This window comes from Crocuta crocuta, unplaced genomic scaffold, assembly GCF_008692635.1.
Source record: "Crocuta crocuta isolate KB4526 unplaced genomic scaffold, BGI_CrCroc_1.0 scaffold126, whole genome shotgun sequence".
NCBI lineage: Eukaryota > Metazoa > Chordata > Mammalia > Carnivora > Hyaenidae > Crocuta > Crocuta crocuta.
In genome coordinates this window covers 3873005-3899321 of record NW_027531000.1, presented here as the reverse complement: position 1 = coordinate 3899321, position 26317 = coordinate 3873005, and the positions used below count along the sequence as shown (strand labels likewise).

Sequence of the window (26317 nt, the reverse complement as noted above, 5' to 3'; positions counted from 1 at the left end):
ACTCCCTGACTAGGTCCCAAGATGGAGGTATTCTATGGGGCTAGGAAGTTCAAGGCCATTCACTTGAATGGACAGTCCATCTGGCAGTCACTTTGTGACTGCTGAAGAATCTGGCACACCTCCAGTCACTGGCCAACAAAGGATAAACACATAGGACCAAATGTCTCAAAAGAGCATTGTTCTATATCTGTTCCAGGTCACAAACAAAAGGACAATCAAGTTCTACGCCGCTCAGCAGTGTTACATGGAATCCCTGGGATGGTGGTGATAGTGAGGTTGGATTCCAACCTGGGTTCTTGACATACATAGAACTAGTGCAGCTCTATTTCATGTATCTCATGTACATTCAGTTGTTTCTAAAATGCAAATTTGTTCATGACTGATACCTGCATTGACACATGAGAGACCAATTTGCACATAACTCAAATGAATTTTGGTTTGCTATGCATTATGTTGTTTGCAAAGGACAGTGGGTGAACACAGAAAATGCACCTGGCTGAATCAAGCCATGTAGGAATACACAAAATGCACACACTTCAAACATCTACCAGCTATCACAGTTCACCATGCCGATTATGCACCACACTGATCCACTTCTAGAGCTACAACTTTCCATCAATTTTAGATAAGTTTCCTTCCACTGCAGCTCCCCTCCCCCCCCCACTGCAATTTACAAGCTGCAGTCCTTCTAACACCCATTTCCACATGAAAACACCAGGTCTTTTCAAGGCAAACTACCAAGTTTATTGCTGTATTTATATACTGCTTAACCATTTAACAAGTGTAGCATTGTCTCCTCTTTTTACTACGTTTCTATCTTTTCTTCTCTTAATAAGGCAGTGATAAAGTTTTTGAGTATAGTACCCCTAACACAATTTTTCCTATAGACTCCATGGCATCTACTGCATGATTTTGCCTAGACTGGTGATTTTTTTTAGAAATGCATATGTTGTGTTATAGCAGAAATGACTCTCCTAAGACTCTACATAAAATATTTGAAAAAATGAATTTTGCTACAGTGTAAGTTCTACTCAAAGCTACCATCCTCTGTACTCCAGGGGACACCATTCACATCATATTTGAAGTGTATCCTTTTTATTATAAATTAATTAACCTGGCATCTAAGAAATAATTATGTGAGGCCTAATATGTTTCATGTAAGTACTAAGTTCCAAAGAATCTACTTGCTCAGGTTAGAAAACTAAAAGAAAGCCAAAAAATGCATAAAATCAAAATCATCCACAATCTTAAAATGCAAACATTTTGATGTTTTCATTTTCAGTCTTTTTTCTTTGCATATGTCATACTACCATCCCTGCTATGCACACTACTTCATCTGACCTATTTATCTTAACTTGGCTTAAAAACTGATCTGCCATTTCTAAATCAAATATGCTCATTTTCGGGGGTCGGGAGGGGGGAATATTGCCAAACTGATTCAATCATTTAACATTAATAAGCACACACTATCTGCTTAGCACTATGCTCTGTGACATACAAATTAGAATACTCAATAGACTATGCTTAACCACCAAAAAAATTTCTACAACTTTCCAAATTTGGCAGAGTTAAAACATTTCTTGCCCTTAAGATTAATCACTATTTTCATTCTAGTTCTAAGATTTGTTAAAAATATAAATTATATAAATAGCACATTTGGAAAAGAAAATGGACTTGCACTATTAGTTTCCTGCAAATTACAGCTTCAAGTACCGCATTCTGCCCTTTCATCTGTCACCTTTTCAAATATTGTACCACCAAAATTACCTATAGGAACAAAGCTGCATTTGAATATTTCTAAGTGGTAAACACACATATTAAAGTCTCATGAAGACTGCCTACTAATTTTTCCTCTTTATTTTTTTCACCAGGGTTATTTTAAGTGTTGATTTTTGTGTGTGTGAATACAGATTTAGGATTTTAGTAAATTACATGTAAGATATAAACATACATACACAGATACACATATGTATATGTGTGTGAGATCAAATATATCTATATATATGTATTCATGAAAGATATAGATAGTTATAAATATACGCATGTATTACATGGAAGATATAGATACATATATTAAGTGCAAGATACAGTCACATAGATATATACATATATATATGCATGTATGTATCAAAGATTGGACTCAAATATATTCTTTTTTTATTTCTTTAATGTTTATTTTATTTTGTGGGGGGAGGGGCTGAGACAGAGACACATACACAGAATCCAAAGCAGGCTCCAGGCTCCAAGCTGTCAGCACGGAGCCTGACATGTGGCTCGAACCCGTGAACCATGAGACATGACCTGAGCCGAAGTCAGACACTTAACCGACTGAGCCACCCAGGTGCCCCTCAAATATATATTCTTAAATGTTCCTTCCTACCAAATGTGAAATATGTTTGCCAGTCTGTCTGTTTAAGCTAAATCCCCTAACTAGCAACAAGCAACTAGGAATAAAAAGCTATTTGATATTTCATCCACTATTGCCATTTGATGAGATGCTGAGAAAAACCAAGAAATGAGAGCAATAGAACAAAATCAAGAGGCTTGATAATCCATAATACACCTAATAATCTTTTCAGAAATCCATCGATAATTGATTTTACTCTTTTCTTTACAGGTTTTAAAAAAAAAAAAAAAAAAAAAAAAGGTGTTTGGCTTGGTCATTGTGCAAGTTCCAAACCTGGGGAGGGAAAAAACACTGGAAAAGGTCACAAGGTATCTCCAGCTACCAATCTCCACCACAGTTTACTCTTCTTTCTCTCTCACTGAAAAAAGACAATTGTCTCATTATTATCACAATTTCCAGAGGGTGAGGGGGAGTGGTAGTTAAGCCTTCAATCCAGATTTCTCTCTGTGTGTGCGACATGATGGATTGAGTGTTCCAGCTCACCCTGGGCTCTAACTTTTCTCAAATCTCACAACAATTCACCTTGTTTTACAAACTCCTGGGAAGGCTGTGTTTAGAAGGGGTGAAAGTGAACCCCCTAACTTTTCCACCACTATGTATCTCACAGCCCAGGGCGCTCACATCCTTGCCCGCAGGGCTAAAAGCAAGGCCTGGGAGCAGGGTCTGAATCCATCATCAGTAAAGAAGACGTCTCTTCGCAACCTCAGATTTTATCTCACTTCTACTCCTGATATACTCTTGCTTTTATCAGCAGAAAAAAAATTCCTAAATAATTGACTAGCTAGATTACTGCAACTTTTGCTCCCCTTCTCCAAATATTCAAGAATGACCGAGGCTCTAGAAAGAGGGGCCCCCATTAATCACCTCTAACTTCAGGGAGCCCCTGGCAGAGGGCTTCAGACTGCGGATACTTCTAGGTGACAACACAGAGCACTAAGGACATGGTTGCTTCTAAAGCCTACTTTATAACCTAATGTGAATGTTTTCACTTTTTAGAAAAAAATCAACGGTGGGGCACCTGGGTGGCTTAGTCGGTTAAGCGTCCGACTTTCGCTTAGGTCATGATCTCACGGTTCGTGGGTTCGAGCCCCGCGTCGGGCTCTGTGATGACTGCCAACTCAGAGCCTGGAGCCTGCTTCAGATTCTGTGTCTCCCTCTCTCTCTGACCCTCCCCTGCTCACGCTGTCTCTCTCTCTCTCTCCTAGAAATAAATAAAACATTTAAAAAATTTAAAAAAAAAAATCAACGGATATTCCCTTTACCCAGTCTTTCCTGAGGTGCTACATTTAGAGCAAGATCAATGTTCTCCTTCTGGAGTACTGAACAGTAATGAACAGAAATCTTGAGGCAAGGTCCCTCTGAGCCCACATAGATATCAGTGCCATTCAGAGAAGCTATCAGCCACCGACATGGCTCGGCCCTCACATCACAGTGACCTCCATCAGCCTGAGAGCTGGGGGCGAAAGGGGAAGGGCAGTACCCCCAACCCATGGCTGATGGAGGATTCAACTGGGCTCTTCCACACCCTCCAGCCCAGGCTCCTCCGCACACTCTGCCATTTAGAGAGAGCTGGTGAGACCCCATCATTCATCAGGAGTGTTCTAAAAAGATACAAGATAAAGCCGTCAACTGTGCTAGATACCGGAAGGAAAAAAGCAGCCGCAAAATGAAAACTGCCTTTTTTAGCTATGGTTAAACATTTTTTTTTAAAAATCACATGCTTTTGCTCCCCATACTATAGCTAATGAAAGGGGCATTTAACATCCAGTGGGAAAAGCAGGGGTTTTATAATTTCGTCAGCAATTACTACAAAGCTCATTTGTAAGAGCTTGGCGAATCCTCACTTATTCTGACCTCAAGAGCCAACAATCTCTGAGGTTAGAATCCAGGGAATTATTCTAATGTTGAATGTTCTCCCGGATCCCTTTAAGAGAGAGAGAGAGAAAAAAAAAAAAATNGAGGTTGAAACCATTATAACATGTCATAAAGCATCAGTAATGGCCACTCAGCAAGAGCTAAACCATTTTTAAGGTCATAAACAAGCACATAAAGTGTGCTACACTAATTTATTGGAAACATCCTCTTTAAAAGAAAGGGTCGCAGAGGGCTCCAGCTCAATCACATTGCTCTCCTCACGCCAGCCGCAGAGCTTACATATGACCTTTGCAATTCCCCTTGCAAATTCTTTCAGCACTTGGGCATTCCACTTTTAAACTTAGGGGGAGGTGAGGCAAAGCTATAAAAATCAGCAGCAGGAACACTGGAAAATGCTGGAATAAGATAAATGTCTTTCTCACGGAAGAAATGCGGGCACTATTAATTTACGGAATCCAGTGCAAAAAAAAGGCAACTAGTCAGACCTCCTTCACCGCTTATAGTTTAAACCCAGAAAAGCAAAATCAGACTTACCCTGGGAAGCCATCCTATAGGCTGACTCAGAAAAGCAGCCTGTTGACAAGCCAAAAACAGCTACAAACCAATGCTCCAAAAACTCGCTGGGTTTAATCCTCTCATCCACCTACTAACCCCTGCTACTACGTATGCATCTGGCTTTTGTTAAAGAACTTCTGCAAACGTACAGGGGATGAGTAATCGCTCAGACTTCGTAAAACATGCCAAACCCATCACTAATAACAGTAGTTTCATTTACTCATCACATTTTTGAGTGCCTTTATTTTATTTTTCTAAGCAAAATTAGTGTTTTTTTGCTGATGCAAATGTCCTGCCACTAGAGCATGCACTTATTGTCCAAAATCAGTAGGCTGCCTGGTGTGTCCCTAATTTTCTGGGGTCCTTGTCAGCAGTTGGTAATGTTGAACTAAGGCACAGCCTGCCTGACAAACTATCTTTTAAAATTAATATTACCAAAAAATAGTATTACCAGCCAATTCTACTTTCTTTTTTTTTTGCACTGAAAAAGGCAATTGTTTTATTATAAAAGTTATTAGAAATACTGAAGAATAGGAAGCATAAATTGATCCTTCATTGTCTTACCATCCACTCCCTGCTCTTCGAGGCAATCACTGGTCCAAAGCTTTTAATGTATACTCCACAAATTTCTATTTACATATTATGCATGTGTATTCACACACACACTTCAAAGAAACTCTTGGGGACTGATGAGTTCTGGACGTCAGTATTTTCCAACTTTTAAAAAGAGAACAGTACATACACAGTATAATATTCCCAGTGGGATGAAGCAATAGCTCATAACCAAGTGCATTAATACTTCTGCTAGAAACATATAAATATTAAACTGAGATAATAAAGACTATAAACAGCCTCGTGTCATTTTAGGTCAAGTAATCCTGCCAAATGAAGTAAAAAAAAAAAAAAAACCTTCCATATTCAGAGATTTTTGGATTTCAGAATTGTGGATAAGGGATTTCTCCCAGTTACTTACCCAATTTTGAAGACTTTCCTTTCCTTTTTATTCCAAATGTTTGTGATAGGAATTTAGAAAAATATACATAAGTAAAAATTAAAGTCCCTTGTAAAGTCCCACCACCCAGAGACCTGAGTTTTATTTAGTAGTATAGACTTGGTACTCTGTTGGGCAGATTAAAAAATTAAAGCAAATGAAATTCCTGTTTTCATACCATGTAGAAAGTAATGCCAGTTTTAAAAAATTAGAAGGCAATGTGTTAACAAAGTTCAAAGGAGGTATTAGTTGGATGTGTATTCTTTTAGGCAGTTACCTAGCACCTTTTATGCCACTTCCTGTGTTTTGGGGAATTCCTCTTTTATGAGTTCAGAGGGAGACAGAGTTGGCTTCCACAGTGGAAGCCAAGTGCTCACTTTCCAGACTCCCTTGCAGCTTGGGTAAGACATGTGCCTTTCATTCCACCAATCAGATGTACCTGGGCCAGACTGTGCAGACCTGTGCTCTGGCAAGGAAAGAAATAGCTACATCTGGAAGGCGCAGGGGTATAGGGTTTGGCTGTATGATTTAATGATCTGCCTCGGTTAGGTCAATGTTGCAAGCTACAATGTCTTCACCCAGCGTCCTTGTTCTATAGTGTACTGGGGCATGGTTCCTCACCAGTCAGCCTCAGCCTGCTTCACTGGCCTCCCTGAGGTCCCAGCCTCCTGAATATTCTGTGCAATAAACTCTTTCTACTTAAACTGAACCAAGCTTAGTTGTCTGTTGATACCATGAAGAAATTTGACCGCTGCAAGGAGGAAATCTCTTTTAACAAGGCAAGGCAGCATGATGTAGTGACAAGAAAACAAAGCTAACTAAAAGCCAAAGATAGCAGCTTTCAGAACTGGACTCATAACCCCATCTTATACCAAATATCTCGGGAAGTGGAGGCAGGCTTACTGTTTTATTCGAACATCAATTTCCCTATCTGCAAAATAGTAATACCCACCTTGCAAAACTGTTCAGGAGAAAGAAATAAGCTCTTTCATTTATTCACTCATTCATTCATTCACACACTTCACTGAGCTTCTATTATGTGACATACGCTGTGCTCAAATATCAGGTACTAGGGTGGCCAGACGTAGCAAATAAAACTACCAGACATCAAATCGAATTTGAGTTTCAAATAAACCACAAACAACATCTAGCATAAGCAAGTCCCACATCTGGGATATACTTATACTTTAAAATGTCCTATTTCGGGGACATACTTACATTAAAATATTATTTGTTTTGCTCTTAAATTCAAATTTCTCTGGTGTCCTCTATTTCATCTGTCCTATATTTCATCTCAGTAAAGTCTACTGCACCCAAGAGGCAAAGTCCTTGTTGTCATGGACCTTTCATCTACTACTACAGGTCTACTACTACGGGGCGGGGGAAGGCAAGCAGCAAGAAACAAACAGGCCAATGACTACATGGTATAAATAGAGAAAAGAGTTACAAAGGTGAAAAACTGAGCAATGAGACAGAAATAAAGAGGGAAGTATATATTTAATTAGTAGGGTTGTTAAGGAAAGGCTTGTCTAGGAAGCTAACTCTGAAGGAAGGATCATGCTGAAGGAAATTAGAAACTTGATATAATAGTAGATCATCCTGCACAAGGCCTAGGACATGGCAGATGCTCAATAAATGCTTATTTCAATCCCTGGGAGAACCTGGATCTCCGCCTCTCTTGCTTACGCTACACTGACCCTGGCCCTTCAGGGCCCAGAAAGATGGTAAGAAGGGGTACAAATTGACCACCAAAGTCTTCCTCCTTCAGAAGGTATGGAATCCACCATCTGTCTATAACATCATGAAAGACCCCAAGCCAGAACTTCCAAGTCCTCCCGAATGCCTGACCCACAGACACCAAGCCAGATAATAAAATGATAGTTATGTTTTCTAGTCACTGTATTTTAACAGGATTTGTTATACAGCAATAGTAACCACGTATCGACAAGAATGGGGAGCCCCCAGGGCTCTCAGGCACTGCTGGTGGAACTGTAAATCACAACAAGTGCTTTGGGAGACTGTCTGGCAGTACTTAAGAAATCTGAACGTGCATGTACCCCATGTACCACCTGGGCTTCCATGGCCATTGGCACCATCGCAATTCTGATTCTTACCAATTCCTATAATATATCCCTTTCTCCCTTCTCTACCGGTTTTGCAACACCCCCTCCACCACTATGCACACAGTCCCCAGGTTAATCTTCCTAAAACTTCCTTTCACCATACCATTCTACTGCTCAAAAAAAAAAAAAAAAAAAAAAAAAAATTTCATTATATATACTTAATAAACCTTTGCTGATTGATTGGTTGTAAGATTCAAATCTGGGGAGTTTTACTAACCTGTCACTGAGGTGAAAAAGAAAAAACAAATAACCCATTCATTCAGAGATTTACAGGGCAGCTCCTTGAAATGCCCTCCAAAAAAATAAAACCTTTGCCAGAAATCGTGATTGTTGTTAAATACATGTGTGGAAATATGGCTCAAGGAACCATGCAAGGTTTCTATGGCTATCTCCTCAAAGAGAATGTTGCACAAGAGGCTGACTGCTGTATCATGGTGACAATCACCATCACAACACACAGCACAGAAAGAGTTTCAAACCTGAAAGATCTTCCACGGCTTGTCAAGGGAGTAAACATGGAAGAGGAAGGGGTAGAGAAGAGGTGGAGGTTGAGGTCAAGGAAGAGATGGAAAGAGAAAGGAAGACAACCCTTAATCTCCTCTACAGTTTTCTCCTAATGCCCCCACTCTCTGATGACTGTCTGGAACTGTATCATTAGCGGTAGTAATAAAGGGTGGGAAAAAGCATAATAACTCTAACAAGTGCCATTTACTCTGTGTCTGCCACATGCTATACATTATGCTGAGCCATGACAGACTTGTATCTTCATCAGCATTACTGCAACCAATATTTATGTCAGCTCCTGTCTAATCTACTTAACAAGCCTCATCTCATTTCACCCAGGCAGCAACCTTGCAAGGTCATATATGTTATCATTCCCATTTCACAGATGAGGAAGCCAGGGGATAGAGAGGTCAGCTAAATTGCCTAAGGTACTGTCCATAAATGCTTAGAGAGTCTGGGGTCCAGTAATATGAAATAAACAGCAAAAATCAGCAAGACAAAGATGAAAGTACCTCATGGGAATATTTGAAACTTGGAAAGAAAATTAAAGAGATGCACTGAAAGCCACTTTATGGCAACATAAGAACTAAGATTCATGAAACCATAACGTACGGGATGGAGTGCACACAGGGGACTGAACTGGCCACATTTAAGCTTCATGTTGTACACTCTGAAGGGGAGAGTCAGATCCCATATTCATTCATGTATTCATCAAATATTTAATTAACACCTATTTTGTTTATTTCAATCCTTGGGAGAATCAAGACTTCCGCCTCTCTTGCTTACCCTACCCTACACTGGCCCTGCCCCGTTAGGGTGCAGAAAGATAACGAAGAGGGGGTATAAATTGACCACCAAAGTCTTCCTCCTCCAGAAGGTATGGATGGAAGCCACCGTCAGTCTACTATGTGCCAGACACTGTTCAACATGCTAAGGATACAGCAGTGAACAAAGAGGAAAAAAATCCTGTAGAGTGTCCATGGACAATAAATTCAATCAACAACTAAGCCACAAAATATGTTAAAGGAGCACAAATGAAGCAAAGCAAGAAGCATCAAAAGAACCAAGTCAGGGCCAGGAAAGGGATGCAATTTTACATACAGTAGTCAAGGTAAGCCCAGAGGATGACATCTGGGCAAAGACTTAAAGGAGGTGAGGAGACGAATTCTGTGGATGGTTGGAGATGGTGCATTCCAGATGTGACTGTGCTGGCACACTGGAGTAGCAGAGAGGAGGCCAGTCTAGCTACTGCAGATAAGACCAAGGGAGAAAATAAAATCATATTATTAATAAGGGCCAAACTACAAATAGCACTGGAGGCCGCTGTTCACCAATGATTCTTTAGCTTTGGGGGGTGGGGGGTGATAAATCACTTGCAGAAGCTGATGAAAGTTGGGACACTTATCCCAGAAAAGTACACGTACACATAATGGTGTCCTAACTTCAGAGGGCTAATGCCTCCCCAGTGCTACACCCTAGACTGCCAGGTTTGGAACATGGTCCTGCAAAATACCATAGTCCCTCCTGCTGAACCAGAGAAATGCACTCAACTGAACTCTACATTTAATGGCATCCCAAAGGGGATAGCAATTCATTACAGTGAACACCAAGTTCCTCCAGTCTCTGAGGCTTTATTTGTTCCACTGTTCTCACCAACCTGGGGAGGCCACACTCAAGCATCAGTAGCCCTAGGGGAAGCCACCCATATCTGTCACGTGGGGACCCTTTGTCACCCATAGTGTTCAGACATAAAACCACATCAATAGTGATCTTAATATCCAAGGAGAGAAAAGTATGCATCAGAAGTGCATAAGTGGAACTGCATGGCACATGGGACCCATCAGCCACCTCACAGTTCATATGTGTGATGCATATTTGTGCATGTATATACATGCATATTTATATACTTTAATATTTTCATATAAGCTGAGAGAGCAGGAATGTATATCTGTTTTGCAACTGCTGAACTCCCAATGCGTAGAACAGTACCTGGCACACAAGAAACGCTCAGTAAATAAAGGCTGAATGAATAAATAAATCCAAAGAATCACTTCTTTGCACAGTAGTCCAGGAAATAAGAGGAGCAAATGATACCATTAAATGGAAAGGACAGTTATGCTGTAAAGGTTAGGGAATATGGCTAAATTAAGGATTAGAAAATTTCCATGCAACATAAGCCACCCTAGTCCACGTCATATGGAATGTCGCATGAAACATTAGAACTTATACCACCTTTCTGCCACACTAATGCAGGTTTTTCACCAAAGCTTCTCACACCAATCGTGTTACAAGTTTGTTTGTTTTCCCAAATCCATCATAGACCAAAACTTTTGTAAAAAGTAAAATAAAAATGAATTCTTGGACAAATGAAAAGAAAAAAGCAAAACACACACAAATACGCAAGCCCAAGTTTGTATCAGATTTAACAGACTGAAAATTACTCTGTTCAGTTGCTATAAACATCTCTAAACACTCTAAATTTCTGTTCTTATCTCACTGCAGACCAGCAACACACAGCTCATGAACTAGTCCAACTCATGCGTCATACTCAGAATAGCATGAGTCTTAGATCATACACACACAAACACACACACACACGCACACTGGAGTCCAGTATTCAATTCAGATGCAAATATTTTTGCTCTCCAGTTGATAATAAAAAAATAAAATTCTTCTATTAAAATTCTGTCTAATACTTATTTCAACTTTCAAGTCCATCCATGCTGTTCATAATTTCAGACTTCAAAAATATATTAATATATTGATTATGACTTCCTTCAAATAATCCCAAGGTTTAAAAAGAAATCAGGATCACATCATTTTATAACAGGTCTTGCAGTTAGTAAGATAATTATCGTAGGATTGGTTTTATGAACCTAAATACCATGGTGACTTTCATCCATTTCCAAAATGTAATCTTCATATATTTATCTTTGTTATTTATGTAACTGTACCTTTAAAGAAACACACTTATTGTATAAATTAGTAGGATGAGGTTTTAAAAAATGCTATTAAAATGATCTTCCCTTGAACCACAGTGTTTTCCTTTACTTATTCTAGGTTAGTTAACATTCTGTACTTGAAAATTATCCTATACAACCTAAAAAAATTATTAAATATAATTTATAAGTTAAACTAATATACAACTTTCTAAGAAAACAGGTGGCACTTTTTTTCCATTAAAATAGCTCCAGATTAATGAGGGATGCTAGTTAATCTTCTTAAATTATCGTTCATCTAAAAAAAAAAACCACAATCTTTGAAATTATATAAACACAATCCTGAAAGCTCTAATCATTCACAAAGCTTTCCTAAGTTGAAATGAGTTCATGATTTTCCTCAAAGGCCAACTAAACATGCATTCTGGAGAAGAGTATGCTTGAAGGTGTGCCAGTAGTCCATATGGACTGACTGACTTGTTACCTAGTAATCATGCAAGTAATCCTAGTTTTAAGTCAACTGTAAATAAACATGAGAATATTCCTTTTTTTAATGGTTTTATTTATTTTTGAGAGACAAACAGAGTGCAAACTGGGGAGGGGCAGAGAGAGAGAGGGAGACACAGAATCAGAAGCAGACTCCAGGCTCTGAGCTGTTAGCACAGAGCCTGAAACGGGACTCGAACTTGTGACCCATGAGATTAGGTGGGCCAAGGTCAGATGCTCAACCGAGTAAGCCACCCAAGCACTCCAAAATTGAAGATATTCTTGACTGTATTTGTAACATGAATTTTCTAGAAGTAGGACTCAAGACCATGGACTTCAAGCTTCATCGAGCTTCTACTACATCATCTGGCAGAAGCAGTAGATATTTACTGAATCCAAGAGTGAAATTGCAATTCCTCCTTTTTTACAGGTTGCTGAGGTCATTGACGCTCAGGCAGACTTTTGTAAGAAAACTGTAAGTCACCGGGGCACCTGGACCACTGACTTGCGGCCTACGTCTTCTGTACTTCTGTACATCTTGGGCATTGCCTGTTTGCTGGTATGGAAGTACATAAACTGATGCGAAGGCCCCCCGCCAAAAAAGAATAAAGCTGTTTAATAAAGCTAACAATGGAAAAGTATTAGGAGCTATATCCCAGAGACCCTATCTACTAAGGCAACGAAATATTTAACACCTGACTCCGCTGCCCCTTCTTGCCAAGTCCCTTCCTACTGACTGCTCCTTCCAGGAGGAGGATATTTCCCTCCGAGGAGCGCCACGCTCAGCCACTGACGTGTTATGGCCAATGAGACGTGCGTACAAGTGCCATGTGCCACTTCCCAGGGGAAGTTCTAAGAGCCAGCATGTGATTCCACCATTTCCCTTTTCCTTCTTTTGGAGACAAACATGTTCTAAATAGGTGCTCCTCTTTACGTCTTAGTTTGAGAAAGGAAGGGACACCGAGCACAGCCACTGCCAAGCTGAGATTGTTTTTAAGTCCCTAAAATGTTGCAGTCCTTTGTCAATGCAGCAAAACTTGGCCCCTGCTGACTGACACAATGACCTTCTCCTGGTGTGTATCCATGTCTTTAAGAGAAAAGCCCATACGCAGTGTTTGTTGAAGACTTAACGGTGAAGCTGAGTTTTCTTGAGTTCTTACTATAGGCGCAACTGAGAGTAGCAGAACTGGAAAAGGTCCGTCCAATCAACCACAGGTAGCACAGGTGAATTCCAGAGAGAGGCTGAAGAGGAGCAATACTGGCATTCATAGGCTGGTGCAAGGTGAGGAGGAGGTGAGCCAAGAGAATGGCAATAAGGAAGGACACCAACAAAACGAAAAGACACGGGCCTATTTACTCAGTTGTCTACCTCTATTTACAGACCATGAATTCCAATAAAGGAGGACCCTGCTTAGTGGAATATATTCAAAAGTGTAACATGCAGTGATGGCACAGGAAATGTTTTTGATGGTAAAGAACAAACTCTCAAAATACTGCTATATAAACTCCAGGACTTAGCATCTTTGGACAAGGTAAAATAAAAGAAAGTGAGCTGATTAAATGCAAAATGAGGGAAAAAAAATAAGCAAATAGCACTATAATGGTGAACCTATATGGCAAAAACTGAGAAGATAACTTAGGAATGAGTAAAGGCTGGTAAAAATTCTGTTCTTCCATCTCTGTCCCTATACCTGAATTATAACAGGCAGGTAACAAGTGTGGAATGGAGGAAGAGAGAGGGAAGATAAAGAAATGCAATCAAAGCCTGGGCAAGCTCTGAGAAGAGAGAGAGAAGAAAAAACACTACGCAAAGGCAACAGAATACAAAGAGTAAATTACATAGATGCTTTGCTATAATTTACAATAGTTTAATTTAAAAAAATAATAGGAACTTTCAGGGGCACCTGGGTGGCTTAGTCGGTTAAGCGTCCGACTTTCGCTTAGGTCACGATCTCGCGGTTCGTGGGTTCGAGCCCCGCGTCGGGCTCTGTGCTGACTGCCAGCTCAGAGCCTGGAGCCTGTTTCAGAGTCTGTGACTCCCTCTCTCTCTGACCCTCCCCTGCTCACGCTGTCTCTCTCTCTCTCTCTCTCCTAGAAATAAATAAAACATTAAAAAATTAAAAAAAAAATAATAATAGGAACTTTCATTCTGTGAGTACTTATTTTATGTCAAGCACCATGAAGACCATTCATCATTTTATCCATTTCTTTCCAAATCATGCAAGACTGGAATTCATATACCCATTACAAATGAGGAGACATGCTCAAGAAGGTAAAAAACAAAAAAAAAACAAACAAAAAAACTTTCCAAGATCACACAAAATTAATGGTTTGTTCAATTCCAAGCTTGTGCCCTTACCCTCACACTTGGCAGTCTTCTAATACCCAAAGAATTAAAAAATAGTAGCAACAATGACAAATGTTCCTAGCTGCACTCTTTGCTAATGTCCCAAACTAGAAAATGCCCATCAAAAGTAGAGTGGATAAATAAGTCCCAACAGATTCATACAAACACTATATAGCACTAAAAATGACTGAATACAACCAACCACAACAACATAGATGAATTTCACAAACATAACCATGATTAATAAAGGCCAGGCACAGGTGAGTAGCTACTGTCGGACTATATGATATTCCATTTCTAAAAAGTACAAACCAGGCAGCATTAGCCAATGCTGTTAAGAGCCAGGATGGTAGCTACCCTTGGGAGAGTTAGCGACCAAAGGGCACAAGAAGGGGATACCAGCGGGATGAGGTAACATTCTGTTAAGTAGACCGAAAGCTGTAAACAGGAGGCCAACTTATAAAAAAATTCATCATGCTATACACTTATAGTGCATAGTTATAGTAACATAACTATACTATATATAGTTATATATATAGTACATATAACACATATACTATATGTGTTACTTATAGTAAGTACACTTTTCTCTACATATGTTACACTTCAATAAAATATTTTTTTGTTTTTTGGTAATTCTTTTTTGAGAAAGAGAGAGAGAGAGAGAAACAGTATGAGTGGGGGAGGGGCAAAAAGAGGGCGACACAGAATCTGAAGCAGGCTCCAGGCTCTGAGCTGTGAGCTGGACGCAAGGCTTGAACCCATAAACTGCGAGATCATGACCCGAGCTGAAGTAGGACTTAACCAAATAAGCCACCCAGGTGCCCCAATAAAATATTTTTTAATTAAAAAAACGATTCACTAACTCAAGGCACTTTCTAGTTTGTCCTTTTAATGTATTTAGACACAAATATTCTTTAATAGAGTGCATACTATATTTTCTGAAGTTTTATAAATCTTAAGTAGGAAGAAAAAATACAACATTAGAGATTTAAAAGGTAATGGATGGGCGTCGGCGGAAAAAAAAGCTGACTAGTGATCAAAAAATCTGTCTTAGGATATTCTTTTATTCTCTAACCAGGCGCATACTCTAGAGCAAGGCATTCAGCCTCACCTGTGGTCGGTTTCCCCATTATAAAACTGAAGGGATCTGACCAGATAATCTTCAAGTCACCTCATTCTGGTCTTTTCTTTTTTTCTGAGTCCTACACTTGCCATTATCACATTGCTGCAGCATTCACACAGAAAAGGGGAACAAGAGAGCAACCGCTTGCAAGCTTATCACATGATTCTAGGGTAGAAGGAAACAAACTTGACATGTACCTCTATCTAATCAACACTGGATTATCAATGTAGAGATTAAGCTCTGCAGACAATCCCCAAAAACAGAATTACCACTCCCCAACCAGGCCCTATCAGCAGCCTTGTCCTTTTTTTTTTTTTTTTTAATCTTAAAGTAACGACTTTTTTTTTTAACATGTATTTATTTTGAGAGAGAAGGAGAGAGACAAAGAGGGGTTGAGAGGGAGAGACAGTGTCGAGCAGGCTGCACACTGGAGCCCAACGCGGGGCTTCAACTCATGAACTGCAAGATCATGACCTGAGCCAAAACCAACAGTTGGGCACTTAAACCAGTTAAGCCCCCCAGGCACCCCTTAATTTACTTATTTTTTTAAGTTTATTTATTTTGAGAGAGAGAGTTTGTTCACGTATTCTAAAGCTCCCATGAAAAACAGAATGGCCAATTTATCAGACAACATCTTTTGCGGGTTATTTTATTCTAGGATCATGAGAACCACTAACTTCCTTCCGTACTATAGATAATAGCAAATTTCCAGAATTTTGTAAGATTTGCTCATTTGATCAAAAGAATGCAGAGAAATATACAGTGGCTTATGCACTCTTATTTCATGCTCCTTTGTACAAATCCATTAGGCTCTCTTACCTACTAGTTTCTTGCAATGCAAGCACAAAACCTAACACTACTGATGGGACCCTGTATTAGACAGGGTCCAAGCAGGAGAGAGAAATGACACAGTAATTTACACAGGGAAAGTGTAATGTACAGAATTATTGGCTATAACAAGGAATTGACTAATAGGAATAGAACGCTTAAGAATATAAGAATGGCAGATACAAGGAGCAGCCATACCTCTAGGTCTGAGGCTCAAGGCCCAAGGGCGAGCCTTCTTCCCCAGGGCTGAGATCCAGGTCCACTGTGCTCACAGCATAGCGGGAAATTCACTGTGGTGTTGCATGTGTGGAACTCACTGGTGTCCATCCTCCAGGGTGCAGGAAAAGCTGCTCCCCGGCGAGGTGGCTCACCAGAGGCACACTAGTCCAAAACTGCCCAAGTAGGGATGCCAGGGGAAGCGGCCGGCTACTCGACACAGCTCTGGCCACCAAGCACAATGCCTGGCGCTGGAGAAGTACTGCGCCGCAGGGGCTGGGGGACAGTAGAGGCACATGCACTGCCGGAAACAAGCACTAGAGATGTCGCTCATGCTGCAGTAAGCAGGGGCTGGAAAAGCCAGGAAGGAAAACTCCTTCCTCCTACAGTGTCTCTCCAGAACGCTCTCCTAACAAGTGCTCCACATCATACCAGGTGGAAGAACGTTCACAGTCCATTATCTATTGTCACCCAACAGGCAGTGGAGGGTGAACCTGGACCTGAGAGACAATACGCTGATAGCCAGCACAGACCCTACAGCAAGCCGTTACAGTAAGTTCTTTTTTTTTTTTTTTTTAATTTATTTTTAGGAGAGAGAGAGAGACAGCATGAGCAGGGGAGGGTCAGAGAGAGAGGGAGTCACAGACTGAAACAGGCTCCAGGCTCTGAGCTGGCAGTCAGCACAGAGCCCGACGCGGGGCTCGAACCCACGAACCGTGAGATCATGACCCAAGCAAAAGTCGGACGCTTAACCGACCAAGCCACCCAGGCGCCCCCATTACAGTAAGTTCTAATACGCCAATAACCTGCAGGCCTGCCACAGATGTTCACTTAATCCTGTGAGCACTATCCCAGCTACAGATGACACAGCTGATGTACAGGGAGGAAAATTCTCATGTCAAGAGGCAAACAAGTCTGACAGCAGCACAGAGAACAGCACTCCTTCTGGGTCAGGTGCCGGGTGTTGGCTTCCTGGGATACATCTAAACTGTCCCCTCCTTACTGTATTCTGAGTTGTACTAAGTCACTGCGTAGACAGTCCTTAGCCTGGCACCGACGCTGATAATACCAGTCTTCTAACAAAAGATGACAGACTTTGAACAACAAATCGCTCGCTGAGCCATAAATAATGTTGCTCATATTTTGACTTTTGTTTAGCCATTTACATGAATGTGGTCACTGTTTTGTAACAAGATAATTTCAGGCCTGTGTATGTGGCAGCCATGGCCTTTCGTCCAAGCTCTAGTCATTCTGCAACCAAAAATGCAGGCTAAAGGGCATATTTTAAACCAAAGAAGAAATCACACTCAACTACTCATATGCTCAGGAGAGTGGGATTAATGATCAGGTAGAGTCACAAAGGATTCCAATAATAACTGGAATGACCCAAAATGATGGGAACACACATTTACCAAAACTCACTTTGGCAAAAAATCACAGATGCAGGAAGGGGTGGGGGGGAAGCCTAGTATTTCTAAAGTTCAAAACCCAACTGTATGCTACACATAAGCAGCGAACCTGGGGTAGAAGGACACAGAAAAACTGACTGAAAAACAGAAAGGGCGGAAATAAACAGAGCTTGTGAGCACACAGCTAAAGGCTTGATTATGCCCAGGCTGAATAATGAACTTCAGTTGGGGCCAAAAAGCGACTTTGGGAAAGAACTATGACAGAAAATAAGGAAATCACAGGGAAAAGCAAATAAGTGTTTCTTGTGTTTCTGTGTGGGTGTGTGGGGGGTGAATTCAAAATCCGGGAAATAACTTAGTCACCACTTCACAGCACAGTCCACAGAAGGAATAACAGAGGCCGAGACGCACAGAACTGCCTCTGGGACTTTTCTCTATCTCACATTTGGCTGATTTGCATTCCCAGGACTTCATTTTCAGCTTCTTATTTCCACCAGATCTGGTCAGGTTTGGTCTCCCCCCACCCCCCACGCCCCCCTCCACAGGAAGGTAGTAAAGCTCTTTTCTTAACTTTATTTCCCCAATATCCAGAACAATGCTAGAAACAGAACAAATACTCATGAAATTTTTGTTGGGTGAATTACAAAAGAAAACCAAGAAAGGAACTTTTCATTCAACTATATACCTAATATCAGGTGTCCCAGCAGCCAGCACATTCTAAACCAAGGATCAGCAAAGTATTTAGGCAAAGGGCCAAGTAATGCTTTTGGCTTCGTGGGCCACATATGGGCTCTACTGCACGTTTCTTGTCTTGTTTAGCTTTAAGTGGTTGAAAACAACTAGGAATTATAAAACCATATTTAGTTCTATGGCTATATATGGATCAGGTGGCAAGCTGGGTGCCAATTATGGCTAATTCCTACTGTACACTATCATATATAAACTCAATACACACACACACACACACACACACACACACACACACACAGTCAAGAAAAGCTGGCTTCTACTTTTGTCTTCATGGATAGATTTTTTTTTTCCTATGCTAAGGGGGGATTTCAGGATCTAAAATTAGCTTCGACGATGATCTCCTTAAGTTTTGCTTTGATTTTTTCCGCCTAAATCTAAACGGATGCTATCGAAGGAAAAAACGAGATGCAGGGTCCTGAACCCGGAAAATGCGCAGCGAGCAGGTGGCAGGATTGCACCCAAGAAGCTGCCGCAGATGCAAGCTTATGCAGGGACTGCACCATGTCTCATGGTTTCCAATTAGAGTTTAGGTTTCAGTAGCCTCATTAGTTTTTCAGGCTTTATGACTCAAGCTTAGGGGTGGGGGAGAGGGCAGCGACCCACAAAACAAAGACTTCAATGTCTCCAGAAGCTGAGAAAACTCCAGCATTGTCAGGGCAGATACTATTTATAACCCGTGTAATGTGTACGCTCCTGAATGCATTTTCTACGGAGAATATCTGACCTACACTTCTGAATTCCTGGCTTTGGCGGCGGTGAAGAAGTCAAGCAACTCAGAGTCTGACGACTGAAGGGGGGTGGAGGGGGGGTTGGGGGGAGAACTCCTTGCAATTGTTATTTTCTGACATCCGGCATCATGTGACAGAATTAAAAGGTTCCTGTTTTTGACTCACCTTTGACAAGACTCACTGCTACGAGTTTGAAGCTTAAGTTACTGGAAAAATGTGGGGTCGGAAAATCTCTTACAACTAGGCTGATAGAAAAAAAAAGTTGTGGAAAACTCCATTTAACTTTTTTCCAGAAACACACACACACACAAACACACACACACACACACACACACACAAGAATCAATGCCAAGCAATGTTACTGAATGTATAGATACGTGGCCTATAATCATGCACATATCCTATGGATATGTTTACACTTTTCTCTTTTACGCAAGAGTGGGGTTCTCCAGGAAGGTATCTTGACATGACGCTGCACTCAGTGCAGGACTCTGGGCAGCCCGGCACTGCAGCACAACTCTGCAATGATGGATTACAACGGACTCTGCAAGCTTTGCTCATTGCCTCCATTCCATTCATGGATCCCAACCAAATTAATTTTCTCCTGTGCCAATTCTATCACATCCCCTGGGTTTACAAAGAAGTTTTACCAGGCCATCAGAACCCAAGAGGGACTGAACATTTTTGTTCTGGAAGAAACTTAAAATAGAGCTTAAAAATAAAACAATGAGAATGAATTTTTAGCTCTGCAGAGCTCTTAGTTTCTAGAAATTTCTTTTACAACTAAACACACACACACACACGCACGCACTCACACACACACACCTCCTACTCTTGCTTGTATCGCTACATTTAACCTTCCTATTACTAAGAAACTAACTTAGAAATTCCAAGGGTTTCATTCGGTATTTGACCTGACATATTTCAGATTAAACAGTCACATCAAAGTGTGAGTTAGACAAAGTTTATAAGGATATCCGTGCTATAGACACTCCCTCAAATGGCAACACCCAATAGAAATATAAACTGAGTCACATATATAAGTTTAAATTTTCTCGTAACCACTTCTAAGAAGAAAAACAAAATAAAACAGGTGAAATTAATTCTATCTTACTTAACCTAGTGTGCCCAACATACTATTTCAACAGTAACCAAAAGTAAAAACTAGTAACTGGATATTTTACATTTTTTTCCTATATTAAAGCTATGAAATCTGATGTACAGGTTACACCCACAGGGCATCACAATTTGGACTCGTCACATTTAAACGCTCAATAGCCATATGTGGCTGGTGCTACCATATTGGATGACAAAGCTCTAAAGGCTTCTTGTAAGTTTCTTTGAGTTTGCTCTTCCAACTCAGTTGCAATGACACGGCTATCATCAAGAGAAGATATTCTTGAGAAGTGTTTCAACTTCTTGGACAAGTTCACACTTGGGCTTCACTCTCTGGCACGTCCACGCTTGGGGCCATCTGTTATAATGGAACAATGCCCACCCGAAAGAAGTTACCAGCTTCCAAAACCAGACATGCAACGACAGCAAGAAGATTCTCCTAGCTTAAGCAGTTTCAAATTCTGAACTTCTGAACTTCATTTTTCCCAGGTGCTGCATCTGGACATTTTAGTAGGGCTTAAATTAGTTCCATTTTTGAGATACTGTCTTTGAAAGAGAAAAAAAATCCAAGGCTGAACTTTTTTTAGGATGGGCCTTTGAGGAAGAAGGTTACAGGAAACACAAGCTAACACTGGAAGAGACACTGCACCGTTTATATGGCATTTTTAAAAAAAACAAATCGTGACTTAAAAAGTCTTTGGTATGAACCTTTATTCCTATCCTACCTTCAGCTGAAAAACTACAGCTGCTTTTCTTAAGCCACTATAATGTTCTGATACACAAACGACTATTTCTTTTTTCTTCTTGAAGGTGAATCTTCTTATTGAAATTTCAACCTATTAATCAGATAGGATTAAAGAGAAGTGGAGCTGAGAATTGCTGCTTTTATTAGAAATACTCATCCTCCTTTGATATTTTTCCATACCATGTGCTACCTGTAAGAAACGTTCTAATTAATTTATTTGAAGAAAATTAGCCTATTAATGGATTCTAACAGCACTTCTCTTATGAGTACATACTTACTTCTCCGACTTTAAAATGTACCTCTGACCCCAAATCCTTTTATGTTTTATGAAAATATTCATAAAAATATTCATAAATGTTTCATTTAAAACCAGTACTTTCTATTAAAAATTATGAAATAGCTAATGAGAATATGTTAACTCAAAAGCCCAAACTGTACTTTATTCATGTATTCATTTGATATATATTTATTTACTGCCTAACTTATACTAGACACCAGACAGGTGCTACAGAGGTGCTGGGGAAACGGAGGCAAATATAGTCTCTGCTTGGTGAGGCTCCAAATTGAAACTGAGAATATGGCCAAGTAAACAATATCGGTAAGGATATGACCATTAATATGGGGGATCTGTATGTACGGTGTAAATGCATGAATGGATGGATAGACAGACAGCGATAATGAAGCTAAGATCTAATGGATGTACAACCTGGAAAACTGAGGGAGGGGAACGGAGTTCCAGATAAAGGGAGAAATCAATCGATATGCCGGGAACATATGCCAAGGAATGAACAAGAAACCCGAGAGGAAATGAAAGAAGAAAAAGAAAGTAAGNGCTTCTACTGTTGTTCTGCCTCACTCTCGTCTTACCGCCATGTAGTGTCCCTGCTACAGGCAGCGGGTGGCCCTTCACCCCTGCGTCCTCTCCCTTTCTGTCCTCTCCTGCTGACAACTGGTGCTCCAGGCCCCACCCTCATCCCCACCTCCCTGAGCTGGGTCTCTGACTTCTTTCCCCAGGGCCAAGCCTCAGAGGGTGGGAGGGAAGGACCTTCTCTGAGAAGGAGCCCCCGGGCCCCGTGTGTCACGTCTAGTGAGGGGTGCTGGGGTGGAGCCCCTCCATCCCGTGCAGCCTGTGCCCTCCCATCTGCACCGTGAGGCTGTGTGGCCTCTGGTGTGACTAGTGTGCATGCCGCGATCCAGGGTCAGCAAGCACTCCCGGCCCTCACAGGAAGGTGGGGGTGTGTCCAGCTTCTCTGCTTCCGAGCTGCCAGTGCCCTGAGAAGACGGAATGGAACACTGGGATGGAACACTGAAAATAAAACGTCTTTCAACAAGGGGGGTGGGGGGAAAGGAGGACTTTGTCCTCTCAATGAGAAGCCATCCTGGATTTAAGATTTGAAAGGGTCAGAGGAAGGCAAGATGAGGCACAGAACACAATCTGGCCTGGGAAAAAGTTCCTACGGTGTGGATCCCCAAAACCCAAACTTAGGTAGACCGCGCACCAAGTTTCACAGCTACTGCAGATACATACACAGGAGGTGAGGTGTTCTTGACCTCTGGTTTAACTTTGTACTGTGAAGTCATCCCAGGGTAAAACAGAAAGCAGAATGTTTTCATCACATCCATGCAAACGTCCCAAAAAGTCTTGATAAAACATGAACAAAGGTACTGACACCAAGAGTTTTAGTTCCAACTTGAACACTAAAGTTATTATATTTCTTTTATTTTTTGAATATTATATACTTCTATTTATCTGTTTATGTATCTCAAGCATACACAGAATTTAACAAACACCCACATAAGTACCACCCAGGTCTTAAGATGCTACTCTGAATATCTGATTCCATTTTTTTTTTTTTTTTTTCAGAAATAAAGCATCATGGATTCAATTTAAGACCTTCTTGCATTCTTGCCAGCTCTTTCTCCCATCCATTCTCTCCTCACGAAGAAATTGCCTTCCTGAAGCTGATTTTTTTTTCCAAACCACATTTTTCATGCACACATATACACACTTTCATTAAGACTATATGGTAATATTCTATATAAATTTTAAGTACAACTTATCCTGCCCATCATACTGCAACCTATTTGTTTCATTCAAAACTTTTTTAAACATATACATCAGGGGGCGCCTAGGTGACTCAGCCGGTTGAGCATCAGACTTCGGCTCACGTCATGATCTCACACTTCATAAATTCAAGCCCGGTGTTGGGCTCTGTGCTAACAGCTCAGAGGCTGGATCCTTCTTCAGATTCTGCATCTCCCTCTCTTTCTCTCTGCCTCACCCACACTTGCACATTGTCTCTTTCTGTCTCTCAAAAATGAATAAACGTTTAAAACAATTTTATTAAGCATATGCATCAGGACTATGTGAGAGGCTAATACAGGTGTTTTTTTTTAACTATAGAACATTTCAGGTGTACACCCCCCCCCAAAAAAATGAAGATGAATATAAGTACACCCATCACAGAGCTTAGCTTAAGAAATCAAACATTAAAGATATAATCAAGTTGATTTTTAAAGACATTCTTCACACACTGTTCAGGAGTTGTGTTCCCTTAAAGGCTCTATGAGTAGTTTCAAAACAAGGATCAACTCTTCTGGCAACCATGCCTAGAAGTCCTCGGTGAATTTTTGTGTAACTTCTCTGACAGTTCTGCACGCAGAGAAAAGGAACATGTATGGTCTCCTTGATCCTATCCCACTTTGGTGACAATTAACAGTCACAGATTTGCAGCACCTTGACTTTCAAACATTAAGAATAGCATTTTTAGGGGGCACCTTGGTGCTCCATTGATTAAGCATCTGACTTCAGCTCAGGTCATGATCTTGCAGTTCGTGGTTTCAAGCCCTGCATTGGGCTCTGTGCTGACAGCCCGGAGCCTGGAGCCTGCTTCAGATTCTGTGTCTCCCTCTCTCTCTGCCCCTCTCCCGTTCACATTCTGTCTCTCTCAAAAATAATTAATAAAAAAATTTTTTTAATTGAAAAAAAGATTTTTTTTCCAATTTTAGCATTTTTTCCATGTAATATCCTCACTTTAGGTACAAATACAGCCAAATACCACTAAAGTACATATCACTATCATGATCATCATCATCAAAAAAGAGCTCTAATATGTGACAGGAGCTAGACTAAGCAATTTACTTGCACTTTCACAAATAATGCTCATAAAACTCCATGAAGACAGATGAAGTAAGTTAGACAGACATTAACAAAATGCCGCATCTCAAGAGATGGTAATGCCAGCGTGTTAATTTGCACTACGTATGTCTGATTCTCAAGCTCTGCTCTTAACCTTTACATAAAAACTATCTTGCGGGAAAACAATTTCCACGCCTAGAAACGCAGAGTAGCGCATGATACTAGACGATCACTCCTGCTGTAATTAACTAGAGAAAAATTAATTAGACAAAATATATGAAACAACACTCTTCAGTCATTAAAACAACAGGCATGTCATGACCGTGGTTTCTGAAGGAAGAGAAACAAATGAAATAAGCATTATGACCGACTCAGCTTTCCACCTAGAAGTACTTTCCAGAGTGTGAAGCAGAGAGGGGCCACCTAAGTGCAATACGGGACTCTCAGCAAGTTGAGAGGAAAAGGGCTGGAAAAAAGGAGAATGAGGAGGTTGGGATAGAGGCCAGAGTGCGAGAAAGAAAGCAACGATGCAAGAAAAAAAAAAAAAAAAGATTTAAAAATTTTCACAGGAGCCTGCTGAGTCTTAGGTAAACAGCAAGATGTATATGCAGAGGGTGAGACTCTCAAGGCTGAGCAAAGAACAAGCGTCAGAGAAAGAACGACCAGCAGTAAAATGCATCTAATGGGAAGCTATTAAGCCGAACAACGTTCAGAGCCCACGAAGGTCTGGGAGACATTCACAGTCCCACCTGCCACGGCACAGAGACTTCATAAAACGCCTGCAGCATTCAACAGAGGCTCCAGAAAGTCCGTGACTTGGGAGTAAGGAGAAACTAGGCCTACAATAAGGCTACTCTGGTTTTAATCTCACAAAAATTAAAAACAATCTTTAAAAAAAAATCAAGCTGATCCAGGGTAAATTAACTGACCTCCCGGAACAAAACTCAACACACAACAAAATCCAGAGACACAGAGCCATGACATTCACAATGACTGGCAATAAAATACTGCTAGACATGTGGGCAGTTAGGACTGAATTCAGCAGGCCCGGGTTGCTCAAACCCTGCACATTCCAAGGAAAAGTCTGTCTTCAGGACTGGCCTTCGTTGGCTCTGAGGAGATAACCTCTGAGCCCCTGGAATATTCTGCTTGATCACAGCATTTTTGTATGCCTGAGGCCATGGGCCACGCTGTACCGGTTTACCTGAAAAGTTTATCCTAGGAAAGTTTTCCTAACAATGTGATTCAGGGTGAAGGTCTGTCTTTGCAGAATTTTATCTATAAATCCTTCAGTGTTTTTGCATTTTGTTCATAACGCCGATCAAAAACACTGACAATAACAACGAAAAAAAAATCACAGGACAAAGGCACCCTCGGAAAACTACTGGTTGTCCCCTGAACTTAATACTACAAACTTCAATCAATTGTCAGTAACTTTTAAAAAAGAACGGCACTGCATTCATACTTGACTGGAAATAACAAACTTCACACCTTTTAAAGAAATCTTAAATGTCTGGCAGCTAGGTAACTCCATAAAAGTGGTAGACAAGTAACTTTTTGTTTGTCTACAAACAAACAAATTTCATTGTGTTTCATTTCAACATGGAACTATGAGCAGCATTTGCTGAACTTCCTTTTCCACTAAAGTAATAGAAAACAATTTGAAATGTGTGGAAAATGGCCTAGATCTTTCCAGCAGTAAAATCTATCGAAACTCCTATACTTTTGCCTCTTACATCACCTGAATGTGTAAATGGCTCTGAGTGAGGGAATGATGTGAATGCCCAACTATACCGGGAAATGTAACAGCACATCCAAAAGGGAAAATGATTCCACTTGGTGTAACTAAGTGCATAAATGATTGGAAAGATTTTGAACACACTCTACCTACTGACTGATCCAATCTTCCTTTTTATTTTACCTTACCTGTCTTAGTTACCCGAGTATGCCAATGAAAAGTTACCTTCCAGAATAATGCAGAAGGATGCGAAAATCTTGTCTGAGTCAGGCTTACCGGTGTCCAAATACTAAGC

General features: G+C 40.6%; 1 protein-coding gene across 15 annotated transcripts in view; it reads right to left on the bottom strand.

Moving 5' to 3' along the window:
• MITF (melanocyte inducing transcription factor) overlaps positions 1-26317 on the bottom strand; it is a 231491-nt gene that overhangs the window by 126994 nt on the left and 78180 nt on the right. For 2 of the 15 annotated variants that reach the window (XM_077770630.1, XM_077770632.1), the window contains exon 1: positions 4817-4913. The exons of the other annotated variants lie outside the window; for them this stretch is intronic. The gene's annotated coding sequence lies outside the window, so the exon portion shown is untranslated. Of the gene's footprint in view, positions 1-4816; positions 4914-26317 lie in introns of those variants that run through there. 15 annotated transcript variants of the gene reach the window in all.